This window comes from Neodiprion pinetum, chromosome 3, assembly GCF_021155775.2.
Source record: "Neodiprion pinetum isolate iyNeoPine1 chromosome 3, iyNeoPine1.2, whole genome shotgun sequence".
Lineage (NCBI taxonomy): Eukaryota > Metazoa > Arthropoda > Insecta > Hymenoptera > Diprionidae > Neodiprion > Neodiprion pinetum.
In genome coordinates, this window is record NC_060234.1 from 32,004,894 (window position 1) to 32,027,916 (window position 23,023).

The window sequence follows — 23,023 nt, forward strand, 5'->3', positions numbered from 1 at the left end:
AGTTTTGATGCCCGTAACACGTACCTGAAATGGCCTACAGCATCAGCTGTGTATCAGACTTATTGTTAGCCTCGTTCGGTTTGCTTCGAGTGCACATGTGTAGCGGCGCACGGTACTTTGTACGATTCAAACAACGCAAAAACGTTGCAAACGGCCATTTTAGGCATCTGTTACAGCCATCGGAAGTCGAATTTTTAACGTGTGCGTGGTAAGAAAATCTTGACGTCATAAAGAAGAGGTGCCTCTTCTCGATCAGCGTTCCTGTCGCGGTGTTAACCCTAATTTGTCACTTGGGGTAAATATCACCCTAAAGATTTTTCAAACTCCTCGTAGAGTTCAGGGACAGACTTTCACATATTTATTTATTTGTTAAATAAATTGTGTAAAAGAAATAAAAATTTTTCCGTAAAAAAAAAAGGATTTTTTCGTTACCTTAACTTTGCCGATGTCTTACAGTATTTAAACAATCAATTTTGGTTGGGAAAACTGAGAGAGCTTTTTCTGCGTTCCCTAAACAATACCTAGATATTTGTTTGTGACCAATGAGGGTTAAAAAAGGGTTCGAGTCTGCGTTCGCACGATCGCAGGCGTTGGATGACGTAGGCTAGTAATGGGCAAAAGTAAATGCGCGGCTGGTGCGCGAGGCGGGGTAAAGAAACGGTGAAAGTTTATAGTTGAGGTCAATTCGTCGAAGGGACGTTGCGTTTCTGGCTTATGTTTCCTTCTCGAGAACCGGGAGTTATTATTGCGGCGACGCCCACCGACGCCCACAAACGACTCTAAGCGACGTCTCTCTATACACGGTAATGTTACCCCGGTTCATGAGCTTTTCTATTGCTGGGACTCGCGGAGCGCGCTACACCGTCGCCCGTTCACCACGCCGTCGGGAAACACCAAGGCGCAGGTCAGTAACTGGGTCATCTCGGCACGTTCTTGCTCCCACGAGGTGCATGCGTGACCATTCCCGCTGTACGTACGGCACATGCGAATATTTCTGCACCCCAGAGGATCGCCGAGGAAACATCATGCAAACAGAAGTGAGCTTCTCGTAGCCGGGAATTACTGAAAGTCAATCGACGGTCCACAAGCCGTTGATGCATAGAAAATCATGATCCTTTTGTGAGGAAAATACTTGGAGTTGTGAGAAAAAATATGATCGCAAAATGCTTGACATGCAAAACCAATTTGATGACTGGTCGAAAATTATCATAACCTGAACGATTTTACACAGGAAATTACAGTGCGAGGATGCAAATTTCAACTACGATTTCACTTTCATTCGATCAAATTCCGAGAAATGATCGTATCGCTTGCGATACTTAGTGCGACGGATTTTGAAAACAGATTTCTCGTACAAATCAGGGTTATGAGCAGTATATGCGGAGTCAAATGAAAAGCGAACGATTTTTGTTTTTTTAATGCAAGGAAGCGATCCTTCCTCAAAACGGATTCCGTTTGAAAGGATCATGCCTTGCAAACGAATGAATGCATAACGATAACAGCAGTGCGGACGACAACAAAGTCGTGTCTGGTCGTCCACCAGGAAGCGAGATGTAAGGTAAGGTACCTTGGCTATACAGGTACCTACACGTAGGTATACCTCCACTTTCCCGCGAGTAGAATCGCTTGCCTCAATCCCTGCAGTCTCGTCGTCAACTAGACTAGACTTTCACTAGTGACCCAGAGTTGCCATCTTCCTTCCTCGCCCCCTCTTTCCCTTTGGTGTACACCGCAGGATTGCAATAATTCCCGTCTGTGGGATCCGCGCTTGCGGGCACTTTATTCTCCGACATCCGCGTTCCGCGCTTGCGGCTCCACGGACGTCGACGAAGATCAGAAAAGGATGACTTCCGCGTCACGAGCTCTGTGATCCTAGGCTTGCCTGCCGCGGCACGATCTCGAGACAGAGAGAGAGAGAGAGAGAGAGAGAGACGGGTCATTACTTCGACACTGCAGCATCCTGCGGCGTCAAGTCCATAGATCATCTTCTTGTTGGATTTCTACGGCGGTTTTATACCTTCCATTTCGCAATAGAATTGCTAATTTATTGTGACTCTATTTTCTCAATCTCTCGCAACACTTGAAACTTCGAAATTTCCCACCATGCAGCGATTGCAAACTAGACGATACTTTGAACAACTTGATCGCAAACCTTGTTATGCAAGTCTTTTCAAAAGCGAATACTCAATATTTCCGGTATTTACTTTGCAACATTTCAAAGCGATTTTCAATGTAGTTATCGTCAAATATACTCGGTTTTTCATAACATCAATTTAAGCTGTGTAGCTACCTCATGAATTTACGATGATAATGGTGATATGTTTTCGAGCAAACTGACCAATATTTTCTAAAATCAAAAGACTCGTACGGAATAAGGATAATTTTTAAGATTAGCAAGATTTTACTCTTTTACAATACAAATTGTGCTGTATCTAATACAAAGTGTATTAAAATTAGTCATCCTTCAGTTAGTTACTTGGTCATCTTGGTACCTATGCGTTAAGCAGTAAAGTTACCGTCCGCAATACAAGTAGGCATATAATTCTCGATCTGCATCCTCCTTCACCCTGCAGGGGGACCGTGCAGAAAATTTCTACGATTGTGTAAGCCGGCGACGATCGAGGAGATGAAGGAAAATGGTCTCTGATGGGGTGAACGAAGCAAAGTAAGCAGAGGGGGTGAAGTATAGTTAGAAGGGTCGAAGAATAGAACTTGGCAAATTTCCTGGGAACATCCGAGTTCCGGTGCCCCGTGTCGCGATTCGCGCCCACGCGTAACTTATTCCACTGCACATATGTATGTATCCTCCTCTTTACCTATTCATATACATAGAACGGGTTATAGGCGTGTTACATGTACATTACGCATACACCACGACGTACACTTACCGCGATACATGTGCGAAAATAACCATATATACGTACGTATACATGTGTGCGTTTGTCCGGGCGTACTTATGACAACCGTACCTAATGTTAAACGTCACACGTTATACACGCAACTAGGTTATACATATATATATATATATATATATATATATGGTATATATATGGTATGTATGCGTATGTATAGGTGTACACATGTTATCGCGTGTACAGAGAGGCGTATGTATGCAAGCTTTGCTACGACCCTACCGCGATCCGACGTATACGGCGCCTCCCGCCGTTCGCAACGACGCGACGCGGCATCGCAGGGTCAACGACTGGAGCACGAGGCACAGAGGCACGCTTCTCGTTGTAGCTGACGATGAGGCACGAACCGCGGCCTTCCTCCCCCCTTTCGCCCGACGTGTTGCGGGAGTTATGAACCGAAGGAAAAAACAAAGACAAGGAAAAAAGGAAAACAATGAATAGTTGAAATGCGAGAGACAGAGAGAGAGAGAGAGAGAGAGAGAGAGAAAGAGAGAGAGAGAGAAACAGAGGGAAGAGAACTGACAATGAGAGCAAATGCGAGATTTTTTTTTTTTTTAATTTAATTTTTTTTTTTTTTCATCCACTGCACCGAGAACGGAGACAATATCGATGGAATTTGTGAGTATTCGGTAGGTTCGAGGTGCATGATGCGCTTCTGGAGTGAGTGGTAACCTAGAGTTGGGGAATGTTTGGAACGTTTCGAACGACGCGGGTGTGAAATGAGCGCGGGAAAACAATTGTTTCGGGGTATGTGAACACGTTTCGGCGTTTACACGAGACGTATTAACCTCCTCTCTCTTATGGAAAATACGTAAGAATTGCATAATAAATAAAGGTAAGACACTCGTGGCATAGTCTGATGGCGTATCTTCTTTCGCTATTCGTGCGAACTTCAAATTCATGCAATCTGGGAGTAGCCTAATAATGTGTGGGTTGAAGAAAGATTCAGTGAGTGAATCGGACGATTCGGCTTTTCGCTTTGTAGTAACCGACATACGTATGGTGTGAGCGTGTCGTTGGAGATAAAAAAGAATTGATAATAAAACTAATTCCGGTTCTTTCATGGCATAATTCAATGGGCAGAGTTACAGTCATAGCTTTACTCCATCAGAAATATTGAGGGAAAGTTGGATAGGAGGTAAAATTAAATTGACTGGAACAGCATGAACTTTCAATTCATTCTTCAATTGCAGCTACATATGACCGGGATGATTTAACAGCTACAGTATGTCACTTTCGAAAAATTTCCAAAAGCCTCCAGGAAAAGTTTCCTTGTTATTTGAAACACAGCATGCTGCAAATTGGAATGAATTTTGGAAGAATTGATTTTACAATTTTGTCATCGAGAATCCATAATTTGCACATTTTATAAAACCGACCCATATTTTCCGTATACGCGCGATCATTATGCTCGATCGAATCAAGGTAGAATATAAGATGTCGAAGTTCTTCTACATTTGGTTGAACATATAACCCAACCTCTGCACCCTCGGCTGCGGGGATAAAATCCTCGTTCAAATGGCTTCCTCTTTGGTGGAGGAAAGCAATGAAACGAGTGAAGGGCCAATGAGATAAAAACAAAGTAAAATAGAAAGGAAAGACGGGCCGTAAACCGGCGGCGTGTTATACGCGATTGCGAAATGTGGCGTAAAAAATCATCAAAAGAAAATATCTCGATTCGCATTTAAATCCCGTGCGGCGCAATTTCTTTTAATTTACTCTTACGCTGAACTTACACCACAGGCGAAGTCCTGTGAGAATATAATGACGATGACGACGACGACGATGATGATGATGATGATGATGATGATGATGATGATGATGATGATGATGATGATGATGATGATGATGATGATGATGAAGGTGGATATAAAATTCAGGGACTGCACCGAAATGCTGTCAAATGAATTTCCGCTAACAGAAAGGTGTACCATATTTTAATTTTTTTCTTTCGTTTTACGTATTTTTTATCTTTCGTCTTTCCTACCTCCCCCCTCATTCATAGATCGTGGAAGCGTGTCCCTCGCGACGTTAACACAAGTCAAGAACCAAACCAATGTCGCCGGTGATGCATTTGATATTTTTATCCAGCAGTCATCGCTCCCATGGCGTATTTTTATCTGTTAAGTGGATATGTAGTCCAACACATACGTGCGCTGCATCCCGAATGAGCGGGGCTGAATTATGCGGCACGTATGTTTGTAGTGCCCAGGGGAGTACAAAATCGCTTGCGTGGGCGTTGAATATCGGGAGAGACAAAGTCACCCGATACCGCATTTAGAAGGACTTGATCTCTCCATCGCCTCGCTACACTCTGCGGTACAGGTAAAAGTTTCAGGCGTTAGCTTCGAGGTGAAATCACAATAAATTATCAAATTTCAGGAGGAATCTCGTCGGTCGTCGAATGACGATCGAAATTCAAAATTGGTCAGCACAAAAATTTCCCATTTCATTAAAACGTTGCAGAAATTTCGAAAGGTTAGTGTGATCGAGACAACAAGTGATCAAATTTCATTCCTGTCAAAAAAAAAAACAAGAATTCAAACCACTCTCTTTTCCGGCACGAATGATTCTACGGATTTGTAAGGATCGTCGAACAAATTATAACATCACAGCTGATCGCCGTGCGTAGAATAACGTCGTATTAACGCGTGAGCGGTAAAATTTGACGAGAAAAAACGATAAACGATAGAAGCTCTCTCTGTAAATTGTACAATTATCGCGGATTCCATTCACCATCGGACAGCAGCGGCGGGTCAATTAGCGGAGAAGAGAACCACGAGAGATGCAGGGTCTTACTTAACGCTGCACGCTGCGCCGACGAATGCGCTTCCGCCTTACCGCCGCGTTCCCAATGCGAGTGCGAGAGTGCACGCAGGGCACAACAAAGCGTGTGCGAGTCGTAAAATATTCACCTACGCGGCACGCGTGTGCGGCATGTGCATATCGGCGTGCGTAATATATATATATATAGCCTACGCCATACGCATTCGGCGACACAAACGCAGAAGTCTGCACTCAGCGCACCCGGTGGTCAATGTCTCCCGAGGAATGAGTCACAGGTGGTCCAGAAAATACTTCACGCCCGTATTGCAGGAATGTTTATTTTTTAGCTTTTGCTCTATTATTGTAACCCTTTTCTTCGACGAGATCGTAGAGAATTTTCATGTCTCCATCGAAGTTGTAATTTTTCACCGCGCTGCAGACGGAAATAATAATGAACATTCTGATGAGATTGATGTCAGTGTAACGTTAGCGCGAAGATGCGTGATTCAAGAAAAATTGTTCTTCGCAACTTTAGAACTGTCTCGACTTTAGTTAACCGTAACGAAGCAGAACATTCTCGTATTTTGATAAACACTCAACTTTTTCAACATCGTTCTATAATTGCAAAGTGATGATTTTTTTTTTCTCTCATGTTTCGATACGTCAACGTTACCAATTCCAACACCGGGAAGTCTGTTGGCATTATACTGATGAGAAATTAATACACTTGTTAATTCGAATTGCGCAGAGATTTCCCCCTAAAACTTGCAAAAACTTCAAATGCATATTTCACCGAAAGTCGATGATACAAATGATATAAGACGAGAAATTTTCACATCGTTGAATCGTATACTTTACATCGTTTTGTTCATTTCATTTTACAAAAAATTCGTCATTACGAATTAATCAAATTCATCGTCAGCCTGCAACAGACTTTTAGAACTTCGTATACATGAAGCTTCGCATGATAAATAAAATAAATTTTCATTTCCTCGAAGCAAACTAATGAGAAACTTTCTCAGCACAATTATTCCTTTAATTTCCTCTCCTTCGCTGTACGCACCAAACCAAACAATTATCACAACGATGTTTCCTTCACCCCCAGGTTCTTCACCCTTTCCTCCGGATCACTCGACTGATCCGGTATACACCTTGCACACCTTCAACCGCTCGCGTAGCCGAATCCAACACCCCCTGACTTACCAGCTAGAGGTCAGACGGATATCGTAATCCTGCGTTCAATCGTTTTCCCATTCTGCATACAATGTATCTTGGTCGTATACAGCGTACCTGTGTATAATCTACCTGTTACCCATTTCGCACAAACGTTCGTTACGCATAGAATGCATGTATTGAAACACTTTTACGATGTAAATACGCATTTTTGCACTTCGTACCGTGTACTGATACACATATACGGCATATACCTATACATATATACGGGGTGTCCAAGTCTAGCGGACAACTTTCTCTGGGAGGACGATGATCCCCGTTCCTCCCCCTTACTACCCCTTCTCCCACTTTCAACTCTCGCGACTAAAACTGTAATCTACGAACTGTAAATGGTAAACTGCACAGTAATTAGCACTGTGCAGTTGGCATAAACGTCACGTTTGTACCGTAGATAGAGATACTGCAGGTTTGTATGTCTAATGTACGTGCATAGATGCGGTGGTTTTATTGTACAAGTGTGTATATTCGTATATACAATATATTCGTAGGTATTACATGTTGTGCATACCATATAGCAAGACCATGTAAAAAAAATTCTTTAGATGCCCTAATCGAGATTTAGGTGTTGATATTTTCATTGGAAAGCTATATTTTCATATTGCTCAGCTAGCGTGTGACGTCAGCATGTCGCAAACCAGTGGCATAAAGTTCCGAAGAAATAAGTATTTCGAAAATGAATCAAGACGGGTTTTAAGTGCTCTTTAGGACCTCATTGGGAGCCCTATTGAAAATCATCGTGGTCGACTTTTTTTTAAGAATTTTTTTTAAATTTTGTACATTGCTCTCCTGGCTTTGCATTTTAATTGTTGGAAAAATTTTAAATGATTTCGAAAAACGATGTAACTGATTTTTCTGTAGACGATATTGATGTAGTTGTTCGAATTTCATGAAGGCAATTGGAGCTCATTATCAGTCGTAGGAAGTTACACCTATACATTTAACTCATACGTGATTAATAATTCACGCGTTATTTGAATCAGTAATCTGCAAAGTAAAATGTGTGCACATTCATTGTTGACAATGTTGAGAAACTCTTACGATTAGAGTCGATGATAAATTTTATCACACTCTACGGTTTACCGACTCTGCTTTGTCTTTTTTATATTTTCGTCAATCGTATTCAATCCGTTATCTAAACGATATTGTATTCCGTTTTTATTCTTTTATTCTTGCGGCTTGACATTATAAAGTAAACAAAAAAAAAATAAAACATCATGTAAAGTCTCACAGGTTTATGTGACGAGATATTGTCCATCTGTCTTGTACTCTTCGATAAGAAAACGATGAGAGTATAGCCGACCATTACAACGATGTGTAAATATACCTACACGGATGTCAGTGAACTGAATTGCGAAATGAAATAAAATCAAATCAGATAATTTACTATACGTAAATTTAGCGTGTCATTGGTGCCCGTCACGAGCACATAAGTGCCGATCACCGACAAGTCGTCCAACTGTCTTCGAGTATAGTGATGCTCAATCAAGAGTCAAAACTTGCGGCATTCAGTCACTTCGAGAATAATTACTCATCGTCAGATGTATACGAGAATGGATCGGAAAAAACTAGCTAATAATTTTTCGGGCTTTCGGTAGAGAGAAAAAAATGTATAGAACAACACGATTAAAAAAAAAAAAAAAAAAAACATTAAACGACTTTATTCGCGCATCAAAATCCACTTGAAGTTGAAAATTACTCATTTACCAAGTGCTGAAATGGAAGTGACGAAAAAATCTTGGGTATTTTTAGTTTCATACGCGTATATTTATGTATACATATATACATATAAATATATATATATATATACATATTGGTACATATATTAGCTGAGTGGAATCACTCGTTCGAAATACTCGATGATGCAGACATCAGAGGGATTATTGGCCGGCCGAAAAGCTTGGGACAATTTTTCACGCACTGATTTCGGATGATACTCGTTCGAGGCTTTGATTCGTTATTTACGATCAGTTATAGGACGACAACGAGTGGAGAAATCTACATTATCAATCTCGACACGTTACCGCGATGCCCACGGTTAACTGACCGCGAAAAACCGTCTCGCACAAATTAACTGCCATGACGTCAGTGTCAGCATAGCGACCGAAGACCTCCTACAAATATAAACAGGCGATTCATCTTTCGCGGAAGATATATGTCTCTTTATATAGAAGAATCAGGAAGCCGAGAAGGCTGACAAGATTTGCTAATACGTACCTATATTATGTACGTTCGGAGGCAATAAAAATTACCCGGGGAATAATAAAAAATGTGACAGATTCTTTGCTGACGTTGCTGTCAGTCGTCCGTTCAATCGATTGATACAAAGTGATAAATTGATACAGGGTGTTCCGTTTCCATCATTCCACACTGTGGTATATACAAAGGTAATTAATTGTTACGAAAGAAACAAAAAAAACTGATACAATTATAGGCCATGTTACCTTTTAGAATTCTGCTGACTTAAAATAATCGAACCGGTATTGGTCATGATTCATTTTTATTTGTAGCAATGGGTATATTAGGTATCATATCGTGATTATTTATATGAGTTTTTATCATTATTCATTATACATGCGCAATTGAACGTTTCTCCGCATTGGCAATGAAAAATCAGGATTGAGCCTGGTAGAATGTCTCAATTATATACCGGCCTAAAATAAAATTAAAAAAAAAAACATATAAAAATAAAAAAAAAAAATTTCCAATGCGTAAAAATAAAACTGACACAAAGATTGAATCTTTCCGAAGTACAACTGTTCTTGTGTAAATACACGTATGCGTAATACATATAGTGTAAACATAAAAATATATCGGAGAGCCAAGCTGTGAAAAAACAATTTATCTCGCTTGCGAAAGCGGCAAGTAGATTATATATATACGGAACGTATTTGCAAACTATCAAATTTACCGTGCTACGGTGAGAAAAATATCGTACATTTTATAACGTTTATCCTTCCGTGTAACATTGTCACCTGAATTTGTCGCGAGGAGGGAGGAACGCGGGCGTCATTGGACAATGACAGTGGGCCTTGGTAGAGCTCGGTGATCGTGAGTAGGACAGGTTAGGCGTAACGTGAAGCAAGTGAGAGTGCTTTGGTTCGCCGAAGGCGGTATATACTTGGTGAACGCGCAGGTGCAACGGCCTCTGCGCCGATCTGCAGGAGGTGAAAGTCGCCTACGGTGCAGGAGGCGGTTAAACCGAGAGGTTCGCTCTTTCGTCCCGGGCAAGCCGAGTTACACAACGCGTTGCGACTTACGACTGACTGACTGACTGACTGCTCACGATATACGGGACGTTGCGGACCGCTATCTTCCTCCTTGCTGCTACTCCCGGTACCGCTAACCAAACCTCTGCCACACACGCTTCGGAATAGACTCACTTTCGATACACCCGAGACGCTCGCTTTTACACCAGACTCAATTTCCCTACGAAAGGACAGGATTCGAAGTCTCCAGAAGTCGCAAGGTCGCGTCCGACTCGCTACGTCGGGAATTTACGGGGATCAAGGGGAAGAAAATTATGTGCTGGGGTAGGAAAGTGGAACGGCCACGCGATAAGAGGATCGAAATGTTGATTTTGTACGATCGATGGAACGAATAATAATGTATAAGCTAATCAAAAGCTGCAAGAATCGTCATTATTCTAACCACCGCCCAAAATTACGTCCAAGCTGCTAACTCCTCGCTCCAATTTGCGGACTCTTAATTTACGGCTGAAAATTCTACAGTGGAATTGTAATTGATTTGTTTTGTCGTGTCGAAAGAAACACGTTTTCAATTTCGCAATTGCAAATTCATTCGATTAGCGGCTCATGGATATCCTGATAGTTGGCGCAATTTCAGAACCTTTTAATCGTGTACGGATTTGTGAATGAGTGGCGTTATACTCTGTACAATGCAAGGTAAAAGAAGGAATTCAGGCTCAATTATCGAATTGCTTTTTTCGAACGCTGATTTTCAATTATATTTTGATAGACGAAGAGATGAAAAAGAGATTCTCTCAAATGCAGGTATTGAAAGTTCTGTAGCCCCTAAAAACTTTTGAATTCGAATGTGTCATGAAAACGCGAAACGCAGATTGAACTTTCCGTACAACAAAGCCGCAATTTTCGTGGCTAAAAACAACAAAAAAACGTGGGTATCGAATGAGCTGAGCGAAATATCGTTGAATATAAATAGGAGTTTTGAAACGTTCCAAGAATTTGATAAATGAATAAAATAAATATTTTCCAATCCTCAAAGACCGCGTTAAATATAAATTTATACACACGTGTACAGTAATGTATGAAAGAAGATGATAGTTAATTTTTTTCTCTCAAACTGCAAGGCGATTCAAAACAGATAGATAAGACGTTAAACCTATACAGCCACGTTTCGGGTATTGAATATTTGAATATTCATAGTATCTACATCTAGTGATTCAAGTTGTCAGTAAAGCAATTAATGCCACGTATTTCCTTCGAATTCAACACGTCGAGAAATTACACGACAAGTAGCAGCGAGGCAGCAGTCGTCCGTATCTACGAGAGTCGTAATGAAAGTCGATCGTGGCTCCCTCGCCGTACTCGCCCGGCACTTACGAAGTGGAGGGAAGGGGAGGAAAAAAAGAAATTAAAAATAAAATAAAAAAAAGGCCCCCCGAGATTTGACGGTAAGCCGGTCGGTCCCAAGGTCATCGGGATGACGGGTGACGCGTGAAATAATAAAATGGTCGTGATCTCCGGTATTTTACGTATTAAAAGACACTTCTCTCGCATTGTCGGTTCAATTTGCTCCGCCCCGCCACCTCGACGACCCCACTTCGAATGGGCCCGATGAATTTGACCTTCTCGTTCCTGCGGTGCACCTTTCTATAATCGAGAGTGAAAGAAAGTAAGCGCGTGTCTGTGGTGAACGTAGCCGACCGGACGACCGTAGACCGGCAAGAGCAACAGAAACGTGAACGCGGTAACGAGAAAGCGAGTAGCGAGCACAGCACAGAAGGAGTGAAGAGAGCAGAGTAACGGTCAATCGAAAGTCCTACCGCAACTAGAATGGTCGTCGCGTAAAGGGATAAACACGCGCTTTCCGCAACGCGATTCGCACTGGCAACGACGGGGACATCTTTTGCCATGGTATTAATTTTGTTTTATTTTTTCTTTTATTTCTACGAAAAAAATTGACCCGAGTATAAAGTGTCGTATGTGGAAAAGCCTGTCGCGTGCGGAAAGTCGTGCAGGCCACAACTGTAGACAATTTGGATCATTTTTACGGATCAACGCTGCCCGATTGATATGTGTCAGCAATCTTCTGCCATCACATACAAACAACCGACCGCTCGAAAACTTTTGGAAATGGATTTTCATAGTTGCGATACTGTCAAATAAATTCAACTTTCTTATGACCATAGGACATAGGACATAGGTATAATATATATATATATATATATACGATATTGCTAATGTAAAAATCATTTTCACGTCCAATGATTGCTTCGAATTTTGCAGTTAATTATAATATAGAAATATATGAAATATATTTTTATGAAAGAGTTTTGTACTTCAGATGAATCCAACGTAACATTGACGTTATTTTTGACTTTCCGATATCAAAGTGAGGTTTTTGTTTTTATTTTTTTATTTTATTATTTTCTTCGTCAAGTTTCATTGCGCATAAAACGAGCGTAAACCGTGTCAAGCCATAAAGTGCCAAATGTGACGGCTAATCGTGAGCCGTGGCACAAGAGTGTATGCACATCTGCAGTCGACGAGTTTATGATGCTTTTAATTATTTATAGAATATATTAAACAGTTTCAGGAAGTGGTGAGTTCATTCGATGCGAGATACAGAATCTAGCTGATTCGATACGTTCGCGATGCAACGTTACATGTAGCGAATCGCCGGAGTTGCGACGTTGCAAAGCGAAATCAGTCGCGTAATTTTTTTTCCGCTGAAAAACCTGCAACATCTATACGAAAAGCCTTAGACTACACACGGCGAAATATCCGTGTGCGAATAGAGCGATGATGACAGCACGGCGTAATCGGAAGTAAAAAATTATCCCGCATGCATAACGCATGAATCTTTTGCGCTGCTGAAAAATTCATACCACCACGCTAGTTCCGAGTATTAAAACTTATGTGCGAACTGTGGGAAGACAGATCGGGCCAACGAGAATATCGCTATGCGAGACGATATACGACTACATATGTGTATATCTATAGGTATACATGTAACCCAGTTCAGAGCAATTAAATATTCTAGATATAAAATTATACAGTGTATAATAATAAGACAGAAAATGTATAGTACGCCTACGATATTTCTTACGAGTCGAGAAAAAAACTTGCACGAATTTCCATGTACGATAAGTTGACACTTTTAAACATGATCTGTGCAAACTTACGACACGCGAGCGCGAAATCAACTTTTAACCGTGATCTTGGATCGAAGTTATGTTACGTCGAAAGATGACGAGAAACTCTTGGTCTTATGGATACGAAGACGACCGACCGTGTACCGGGGAGATATCAAATCGAACTTGTGGCTTGAGCACGAAGAAAAAGAAGCATTGAAACGCGTAATTGCTAATGCTTCAGATAAGTCCGCGGAGGTCATTGACTATATAAATTGCCAACGATTGCGTCTTTCTCCACGCTTTCTCGATATTCCGAATTACGTGTGCAACACAAGCTGCGGATCGTTTACTGCTTGCCTCACTCTAACGTTTGCCTAAACCTAGAAATCGCCTCTCAGGTATATATTTGGAATTCCATTATTACTTTGCTCTGCTTAGTCTGGACATTCTTAATGGAAACAAACGCGAAATAGTCGATCCGGGTGCATGGTTTTATTCGCAGTGCATGACGAATGAGCCGGATGAATCTTTTCACGAGACGAATCGCGATCGAATAATTATGTTGCGAATTTTCTGACGGTGAAACGTAACCTGGTCTGACGTGAAAATTTATATCGCGTAGTTGCAAGTGAAGTGTGAAAATTACATAATCCTGATGTTCGTAAAAACTTAGGTGTAGGCAACTGAATGGAACATTAAGGCCTTGACCAAATTCCTGCAAGAATACCCCCACGATAAGAAGCTAATATTAACATTCCCGACGTTTATTCAGTCTGATCGGTATAAACGTCTAGCGATAAATTTGGTTCATTCAAAACTGCACATTCAACGTCAGTTATCACAGCGTCAACCTTAAACCTGGGGATTCAAGTAATCCCAAATGCGTCCTTTATCAAGTTTACCGACTGCCCGAAATAATGATTGAATCTTCAGAATTTCGTGGGTTACACACGAGGTTGAATTAACTCAAAACATCAACCCCTGCTTATCGATCGCCGCTGCGGCGGACTCGTCGGCAAATTAAGGTCAGAAGGTTCAAACGGAGGGGTATTTCCACGGCAGGAACGTGGCGTGATTTCAGCGTGGGGTTTTTTCGTTCTTTCATTTTTTACATCCATTTCTGTGTCGTCGCGAATCCCAATTACCTATCAGGTGATTCCATCCACCGATTACGCGTAACTCTGTATCTTCTCATTTTGCGCAAATTATACTTTTCCATGGCTATCAAAAATATGCTAATTAAAATAACCTCGGTGGTTGAAATCGTATTACAGGACTGTTTTAGACTGCGATTATCTAAAAACAACCGGCCAATAACTCTGCAAGAAGTCTGATTATCATAGATTTCTGCAAAAGGTGTGACAAAAAGTTTTTCCTACTATCTTAACCAACAGATCATACCGTATAACGGGCTACAAAAATCAGCCGAGTAAATAAGCAAGGAACCGCCAGTGAGACGGTACAACAGGTACCCGTTTCAGAACATAGTTTCATATCATCCACCCCGCGAGTGTGAATATGGGCCGCAGAAATAAGGAACGGAACGATACCGCGATAGCCGGGTGGAATTTCGGCGTTGCGCCGGCAGCAGGCCGGGAAAACGCGTCGCTTCGGGAGGATCGGCAGGGAACAAACCGGGGAACGCCGGTTAGCCGGTAGAGCCCGAAGCGATTGCGGGTGGCGGCGCAGCGAGGCTCGGGCGTCCCGGTGTCATTGCCTCGCGGCTCAGGGCGGGCAGTGACTCCATCACTGACCTAGTGCCGAGCGGAGCCGAGCGCCGGCGGAATCACCCGAAGGGGCGGGCGTCGACCCGAACGCCTCGCCGGCCTCCACCGGCGCAACGCGCTAGCGGTCACCGACGCACACATTCATTCAGCCAGGCACCGATCTATCTATCGCACTACACGGGACAGCCGCCGATGGCTCATCGGGCCGCGCTCGTGCCGCGAAAAGAGGTTCGGTACTGATTTTTTCTATCTCTCTCTATCTATTTCTCTCTTTCTTTCCATCTTTCTTTATTTTCTCACAGCAGAGGAACGCAACGCAACAGCAATGGACCCCGTTCGCAGACGTGGACTGCGCGTTGGAGGAAGTTTGTCGTCTTATTTCTCGTGGGCTGGAGTATTGCGAAAATTGTTGTATTGGAAAAAAGAAAATTTTATTGATTAGAAACGTGGTTTTATGGTTCGAAAGAAGACTGGCACTTTTTTTTACGCTGATATTCGCGGTTATTTCGCGATACGCATTCGTTGCGATTCGTGCAATTTTGTTGTTTCTTCTTCTTCTTCGTTTTTTTTTTTTCAAATCATGCACCACTACCGTGTTTTTTAGCAACGAATGATTCATTGCTAACATAGACTGTTCTTGAAAACCGACCGAGCGTTAAATCGACTTTGCTCGTTAACGAATATTTACCGCGCGTGCAAAAATTGGGGATAACTTCTGGCGCGATTGGATTCAAGTTTTCTTTTCTTTTCGCTTCTTTTCAACCCGAGCTACGCATCGCCTGTAACCAGTGCCAACGAGGTGCCGCTACTGCTGATACTTTCGCTTTTTCCTAACAGAGTAACAGCCTCTGGACATGGGATGAAGGGTAAGGAGATATGTGAAAGAAAGGCTTATGCTCGTCGTTTCGCCGGTCGTTAGATCGCGTTTCAAATTTTCGCAATATTGGCTTGAATATGCGCTGCAAAATGTCGCGTCGCGCATGGTGCACCGTCTGTGCTTACGTCGCCTCGAAGGCTTGGTGCAGGTTTCGAACAACCATCGTCAACACTAGAAGCTACAACCGAAGCGTCAAAGGAATCAAATTTAGTTTTGAACCCCGCAGACTCTCGCGCATCCCGTCTATAACCGTACTGCAGATGTTAGCTGCCTCTACTTCCGGTATTGCGAACGCAACGCTCCGCGATCCAAACATCTCTGCAGCATGGTGAACCGACGACGAGGGTATCGAACCTTGACTTGCCGTTTTTGGCTCTTGTTTTTCCAACGAGGAGACAGATGGAGCTCGCAATTTTTGGTCACCTAATTATATTATTATATTTATTCGGTCCGCTGCATTTCTACGATGTTAGACTGATATTCTGTGTATACAGGAATGATTGTACACAATTGAGAGAAAATCTGAATATAATAAAAACAGTCGATTTACATTACCTCAAATTTGTAAGGTCAAACTACATTTGAACAACAATTAATATTCAATCACTTCATTGCAAAGGTAGATACACAATAATTGAATATTTAATTAACATTTTTCAATAATTATAATTTCTAATGGTCGTCGTTCTTGGAACGATCAGAGCCAGATATTACGATTTTCGATTAAATTTTCACTTCACCAAAAGAAAAAGATGACTTCTATAAATCAGGCGTCACTTTTGAATAGATGTCGATCGGTTTCGATTGAAGCCGACTGTTTAAAAATGTGGAGTACAATTTTCCTCTAGGTATTTCGACTAGAGATTCTCGAGGGTAAAAGTGGCGGCGGGTGTTTTTCCAGCGTGAAACGTTCACGGCTTCGCGGTCGCAAACGTCTTCCGTCCGGATGACGCGATATCCATTAGTGTTGGATATTTTTGTGGGATGGATCGAAGAACAACAATATACCTACGTACTGGTATACTCTCGACCCGACTCGCTGATTGACAGCGTTGACGTTACCGGTTACAATAATAACGCGTAAGTACAACGGCCGCGAATCCGAGCGTGGCGGAGTCCGGAATTCCGCAATTGGGAATAAAGGCTTACGAGAAATGGGATGGAGTGAAAAATCAAAACTTATCCTGAACTTTCGAGGTGTGCAGACGTCAAAAACAATAATCAGTACACGATTAGCAGATTTTCCTAAACGATTAATTCTTTTTTCGCTGGCATAAAACCGTTAGCCAAATTACATACGGTATCCCTTGACCGAGGTTCACGCTGCTTGGACTAAAAAACGAACCGACGTATTTCCCGCGTCACGGACACCGATAATAACTTTGTACTTTCGCTCTGTGTTGCTGCTACTGCATGTGTGTGACTGACTTTAGCAACCGCGTGTTTGCAAACCTCGCTATTCGAGTCGATCAAGAGCGTGAATCTCACTTTTTACACCAATGTGTGTGCAAAGAACGAACGCGCATATATCGGGAGAATTGGCGTCAGGAAAACACCTGCGTTATATACAGTACGATATATACGCAAATTTATTGTTTTCCAATCGCACTATCAACACCCCTTGAATTACGCGAGTCGCAGAAAAAAAACACACTGATACTCGACTGCGACGCAATTACAGTTAACCTACAGTTGATCGAGAGTACAAGTTATACAACTTCATGAAATAGGTGCAATTGTGATTTTCGCCTCCGACACGACTTTATACCAGAATTGGAGTACCGTAAAAGTTTGCATACAACCATTTATCATCATTGGATAAAGTAACGAAATGTGATGCAGTTGAAAACGTACAGATTTTATGCGTAAAGTTATATGTACGTAAAAACTAAAGACTAAGACCATTTTATGAATATTGTTTATCAACAACAATCATACGGGGCAGTGAATATTGTGCGCGTGAGTATAAAATTCGCACGACGGAACTGTCGTTCTTTCATACTGCGCAGGGAGATATTATCACCGGAAATTGAATCAGCGATGAATGATGAATCAATGACGAATCGAAAGTCTTTCGCGTTAAGAAACAATAAGGGAAAATTTGCAGAAAAAGAAGACAAAAAGTAAAATTTCAGCCATCTGGTAACTCATGTACCGTTGGAAAGTTATTAAACGCTATATTTGTGAATGATAAATAGCATTTGCATACCTTATTATATGCACAAGCGATACCTACGTATAATTCCTTCAGAAACGTGAGTATATCGCAACATCTATCCGGGCACCAGAGGCCCTTTGAGTTATATTCCTGGACGATGAACCTGAACGAACGGTGGAAGTGCAGGGAACCCGCGGAGAGATAAAGACGACAATCTCGTCGATACGATTAAATATTTGCAACTGATATCTCGCCGATTCTCGGATCGAAAGAACCACCGTCGTAGTCGAACGTTTATAACACACGTTACGAACACCGACAGAGCGTAAAATCGTCTGGGTTCTTGAGAATGTACATAATTAGAGCGATCAGTTTTTACGGTTGATGAGATAAAGACGAAAAGGCTTCGACAAGGCGTCTGAAATTCCGCTGTTAAGTCTACGCCGGCATATTTCGTAACTTTATGCAGCTGCGCGGTCGGTGTACCAATACGACGACAAAGTGGCTGACGGTGGTTGCGAAGTTGCGCAACCGCGTTTCAATTCTCTTCGTACAAGCGGGTCTACCGATATTATTTTTAGCATTCACTGGATATTTCGTTACGCATGTCAGTTACTCATACTCTACAATGTCACACGTGTGACGCGAGCCTACGGTTATAGGTGTAGGGACGATATTTAACACACCCGGTACATGTATGATATATATATGTATATAAATACATATACAATATATATGTATGTTATATCCACTCGTTCGGCCAAGACTTTCCGACGATCGATGTTTAGTTATGAAATTTTCAAAAGTATAAACGCGAACACCTGTGATTAGCAGCAGGGGAAGAAAAGTCTCCTGAGTTTTGAGAAGGAGAAAACACGGACAGATATTCGCTTTTATCGAACTTACGACAAGGCCAAATTATATCGATCATCCAACGAGAAACGGTAGCAAATATTTTTCGACCCCCGAATTAAAACGATGCAAAACATTTTTATGCGACAAAATGTTGAATTTTCTATCAATCCCAAAGTAATTTTAGTAAAATTGATATTCACTTATTTATGAATGTAAGCAATCGGTAATTTAGTTAGTGTGTATCAATTATATTAGGGTTATAAGAAATATGTGAAAATATAGTAGGTATAATAATACGAAAGCACGTTGAGACTTACATTTTTGGTTCTTCGTTAAACTGACATCGATGAAAACACCGTCACGATAGAGAATAATAAATCTTCCTTGTTGCTGTAGATAACTCACAGAAAAAAATTGAAGAAAAATAATCTCCAAAAAATTCACAAAACTATCCTCTCGTTCGTTAAACTTATCGATCACATACTTCACAAAACAATAAAATTATATACATATATATATATATATATATATATATATATATGAAACACAGTACATTTCCTTGTATTAAATATTTGCAGTCTTCGTCGTGTGCAGTTTACAGCGGGGCCGGGTTCGAAAAGGACAAAGGGGCGGGGACGTATTCAGGTCGGATACGAACAAGGAGAGATGAAGAATGATGTGAGGCAAATGCGTCGAAGCCACGTGAAATTTTAAGAAAACTAGCAAGAGGTAAAGCAAAAAGAAAAAAGTAAAAATATTAGGCGAATCGAGAAACGTTACGAACGAAAAACGATCAACGATCGATGCTATCGCTTTGCAACGACGCGTGATGTCCGAGTGACCGATCGGGGCGAAGGGGTGGTCTTGGGACCTTCCCACAGGCACGACGATGACGATGACGATGATCGCGATGATGATGACAAGGGTGGTGGTGGTGGTGGCACGACGACCAGGCAAGGACAAAGAAAAAGGTATAGAATGGGGCGAAAGGGATAGTGCGAGGTGGATTCGGTCCCGCGTGTAAGTTCCTCACGTCACAACGGTGCTCCGCAGTCACGAGGAGGCAGAAGGTTCGCCGCCAGCGTCGTCCGGATCGCGACAATAGTCATAGTTTCACTTTTAAACCGGTGCCAGACCGCGTTCCACTCTCTCGAGCCGGCTTGGTGGACCGTTCCCGGTCCCGTTAGACCTAGGCCGAGTCCCGCGGGTCCCGCTCTCCGGCCAGCTTTCCGTTTTGAGCGTTCCGCGCGGCGTTACCGCATCGGTAACATAGTTACCCTCCTCCGCGGGGACACGTGCGATTTCCCCAGCGCGGCGTGGAGGATGGATTGGTCGAAGGTGGTGCAGACTCCGACTGCAAGCTTCCGCGAGCTCGAAAGCCCGAGATTCCTTGTTCGAAATATTTTTATACCCCGTGTTCCGCCGATCCCGTGATTACTGTACGAGTGGATGCAAAATTGTTCGTGTCAACGATCGATTCGTCGAATAAATATATAAATATTTATACAGGTTTCTTTGATGATGGTATTGCGGGTGAATATTGTTTCTCTTTTCAACACATACACGCACACACGCAGATGTCCGCCACTCGGGAATAAAATCACCTACCCTATTCTCGACCAGAGAGGACAAGGGATGGACGCCCTACGAGCACGTCGATCTCCCGCCCTAACGGTAAAACAGCACAACTGCGGACACTATTCCGTCCATCTACGCGTGTATATTATATGTACGCTTCGTCTGTCTCGCAAGCGGTCAATCGCTCGATCCTGCCGATTGTTTGCAGATTTGTATTCAATCTAACGGTCGGTAATTTATAGAGAAACGACAGAAGCGATCGCGGAGAGGTGTGATATAAGAAAATGGTCGAGAAGAAAGGGGTAAAAAGATCGAGGCGTTGCAGCGGAAAATTGGCGTAACGACGCGTGAAGCACATACGAGTGTTAACGTCTAGGCCTTGCGTAACAAGTAGCGTAAATGGAAAAATACGCTTGTGCCTCAACTGTGACGTATCTGTGACGTGTAAAATAAACACGGAAAGAAAAAAATAGACGAGAACTAGAACATTTCTTTTTTTTTTTTCACCCAGACAAGACATACGCCGTTCCGTCATCGACCGCGCCCGGTGTAATATCCCGCGAAAAACGCACGCGACGTCAGAGTTTAGATATGCGAGTGTGGGGCCAATTAAAAGTACCGATGTACCGTGGTAACGTGAAATTAATATTGTCAGTTGATACTAAAAAGTTCGAAAGAGGTGCGAGGAAAAAGAAACGCGACAAAATAATCGGCAGATAACGATTGTAATTCGTCTGTCATTGATATATCTGCGAGTGATATATATATATATGTATGTGTATATATATGTGTGTGTGTTTGTGTCGAGTGTGAGTTTGCGCGTGTGCGTCGTCGTATTTGACGTATCGGAAAGTGTCACCTAGGCGAATATACACTCCTGTGTAAATTTCGGCCGGCTTCGTAATAATTTCATCGACGATAACAAAATTTAAAAGTAATCTTTTCTCGTTTATCAAATCTTGGTGCAATAATTTTCGTCGATCGCGTCCGCGAATAATTATATTATATTTGATGTACGGATATGCGAAAACATGGATGGCATAAGGGGGCGGCGGCGGATCGGATCACGAATTATGTGTGTACTTGAATTCAGCATTTTAAAAATGTGTTTGTACGTAGGGTCACCGCGATTATAATGAGTATATGTCGACCAGTAGATCCGTATCTCGGTCGATCACTTGACGGCGAACAACTACGAGGACGATTGTTCGAACGGAGACGATTGATAATCGATCGCGTTACCCCGAAGGTGTATTTTATTTTTCCACCAATCAAAATTTTTCACTTCTTCATCGTATACGTTACATGCAATTTTAGTATTGTCATTTATATTGTATACACATATCTGTATAATGTGTGCATTTTAAATTTTGCTATATTCATAGTTGACGTTCGGTTCACAGCATGGAATACCCTCCAAATAAAAACACAACCAAAAAAGAAGAATTTATCACCGACGACCACACGACTAAGGTGGCATCGACGTCGAACGTCAGTGCTCAACGACACCAACGTAGCCAATGCCGTGGAAGATCCCTGGCCAAATCACACTACTTTTCAATCGTTCCGAACTTTTCCGACACACTGTGCATGTATAATACATATGTGCGTACGTATGTCGATACATGTATGCGTACAATTCATGATGTACAATATACTATTGACACTGTCACTCCACGGTTATCTTATTTCAATTAAAAAAAAAATTTTTTTTTTTCTTTTAAATTCTGTTTAAATTGTTTTTTCTTTTATTAGTCTTCAGTCAAACATCCCGGAACATGATGCACTTCCCCTCACATGCTTATCGGTTGTTGTATTTTTTTTTATCTTCTTCTCTTTTCTTACTCTCCTTCATTTTTTTTTTTTTTTTTATCCCTTTTCTTTTATCAACAAACACAGGTGGCGATCTCGGGCGAGGAGGGGCGGGAGGGGGCGGGGGGGAATGGGGTTCGGACGATTATTATAACAGTGCCGACAAACAACAACAACAACAACAACAACAATGGTAATAATAATGAACAATTATGACAATAAATGGGAAACCCGGCCTTGTTTACGTCTGTGTGCGTATGAATCCGCTCTTTTTTTTCAATTAAACGAGGCAAGCCAAGCGGCAAAAGAGAGGCTCCTCTCTCCGTGTACTCTGTCGTAGTGAGTTTAAGAATCAAAACGACTAGCGGACGGGCGCACGGGCGCGCACGCGGTACGAACACGGAGAGCCGGCAGCTCAGCGCTCTAACAGCCAGCAGCGAGCTGCTTGGGTCAATGACCTCTCTCCTTGCCGGCGAGCTCTCCGCTCCTCCCTCCGCCGCCCCACCACAGCTCCCACCCTCCCTACCAACGCTTCGTTCGTCTTCCCCTAACCCCTCCCGCGCGAACCGCTGCGCGACACCCTCCCCTCCAACTAACCCTCCCGCCCCTCTTCCTCCTCCCCCTCCTCCTCCCCCGCCCCCTGACGACCGCTGAGCCGACGAACGATTCCGCGGCCGAGTACTTCCCCCACCGCCAGAACTAGCATCGTACGCGCGATCGTCGCTTGTTTACCCCCACCCCCCTGCCCCTCGCCCCGCCGGACGTGAA

The 23,023-nt window shown here is 42.4% G+C and overlaps 1 protein-coding gene across 3 annotated transcripts in view; it reads right to left on the bottom strand.

Moving 5' to 3' along the window:
- The window catches only part of Hr4 (Hormone receptor 4), a 113,327-nt gene extending 90,721 nt beyond the window's left edge, over positions 1-22,606 (bottom strand). The window contains exons 1-2 of one of the 3 annotated variants that reach the window (XM_046617273.2): positions 21,749-22,606; positions 19,183-20,302 (exon numbers count right to left, since the gene is read on the bottom strand). The gene's annotated coding sequence lies outside the window, so the exon portion shown is untranslated. Of the gene's footprint in view, positions 1-19,182 lie in introns of all 3 variants that reach the window. The other 2 variants (XM_046617272.2, XM_069134457.1) reach the window with 2 other exon arrangements.
- Positions 22,607-23,023: the final 417 nt, after the last annotated feature.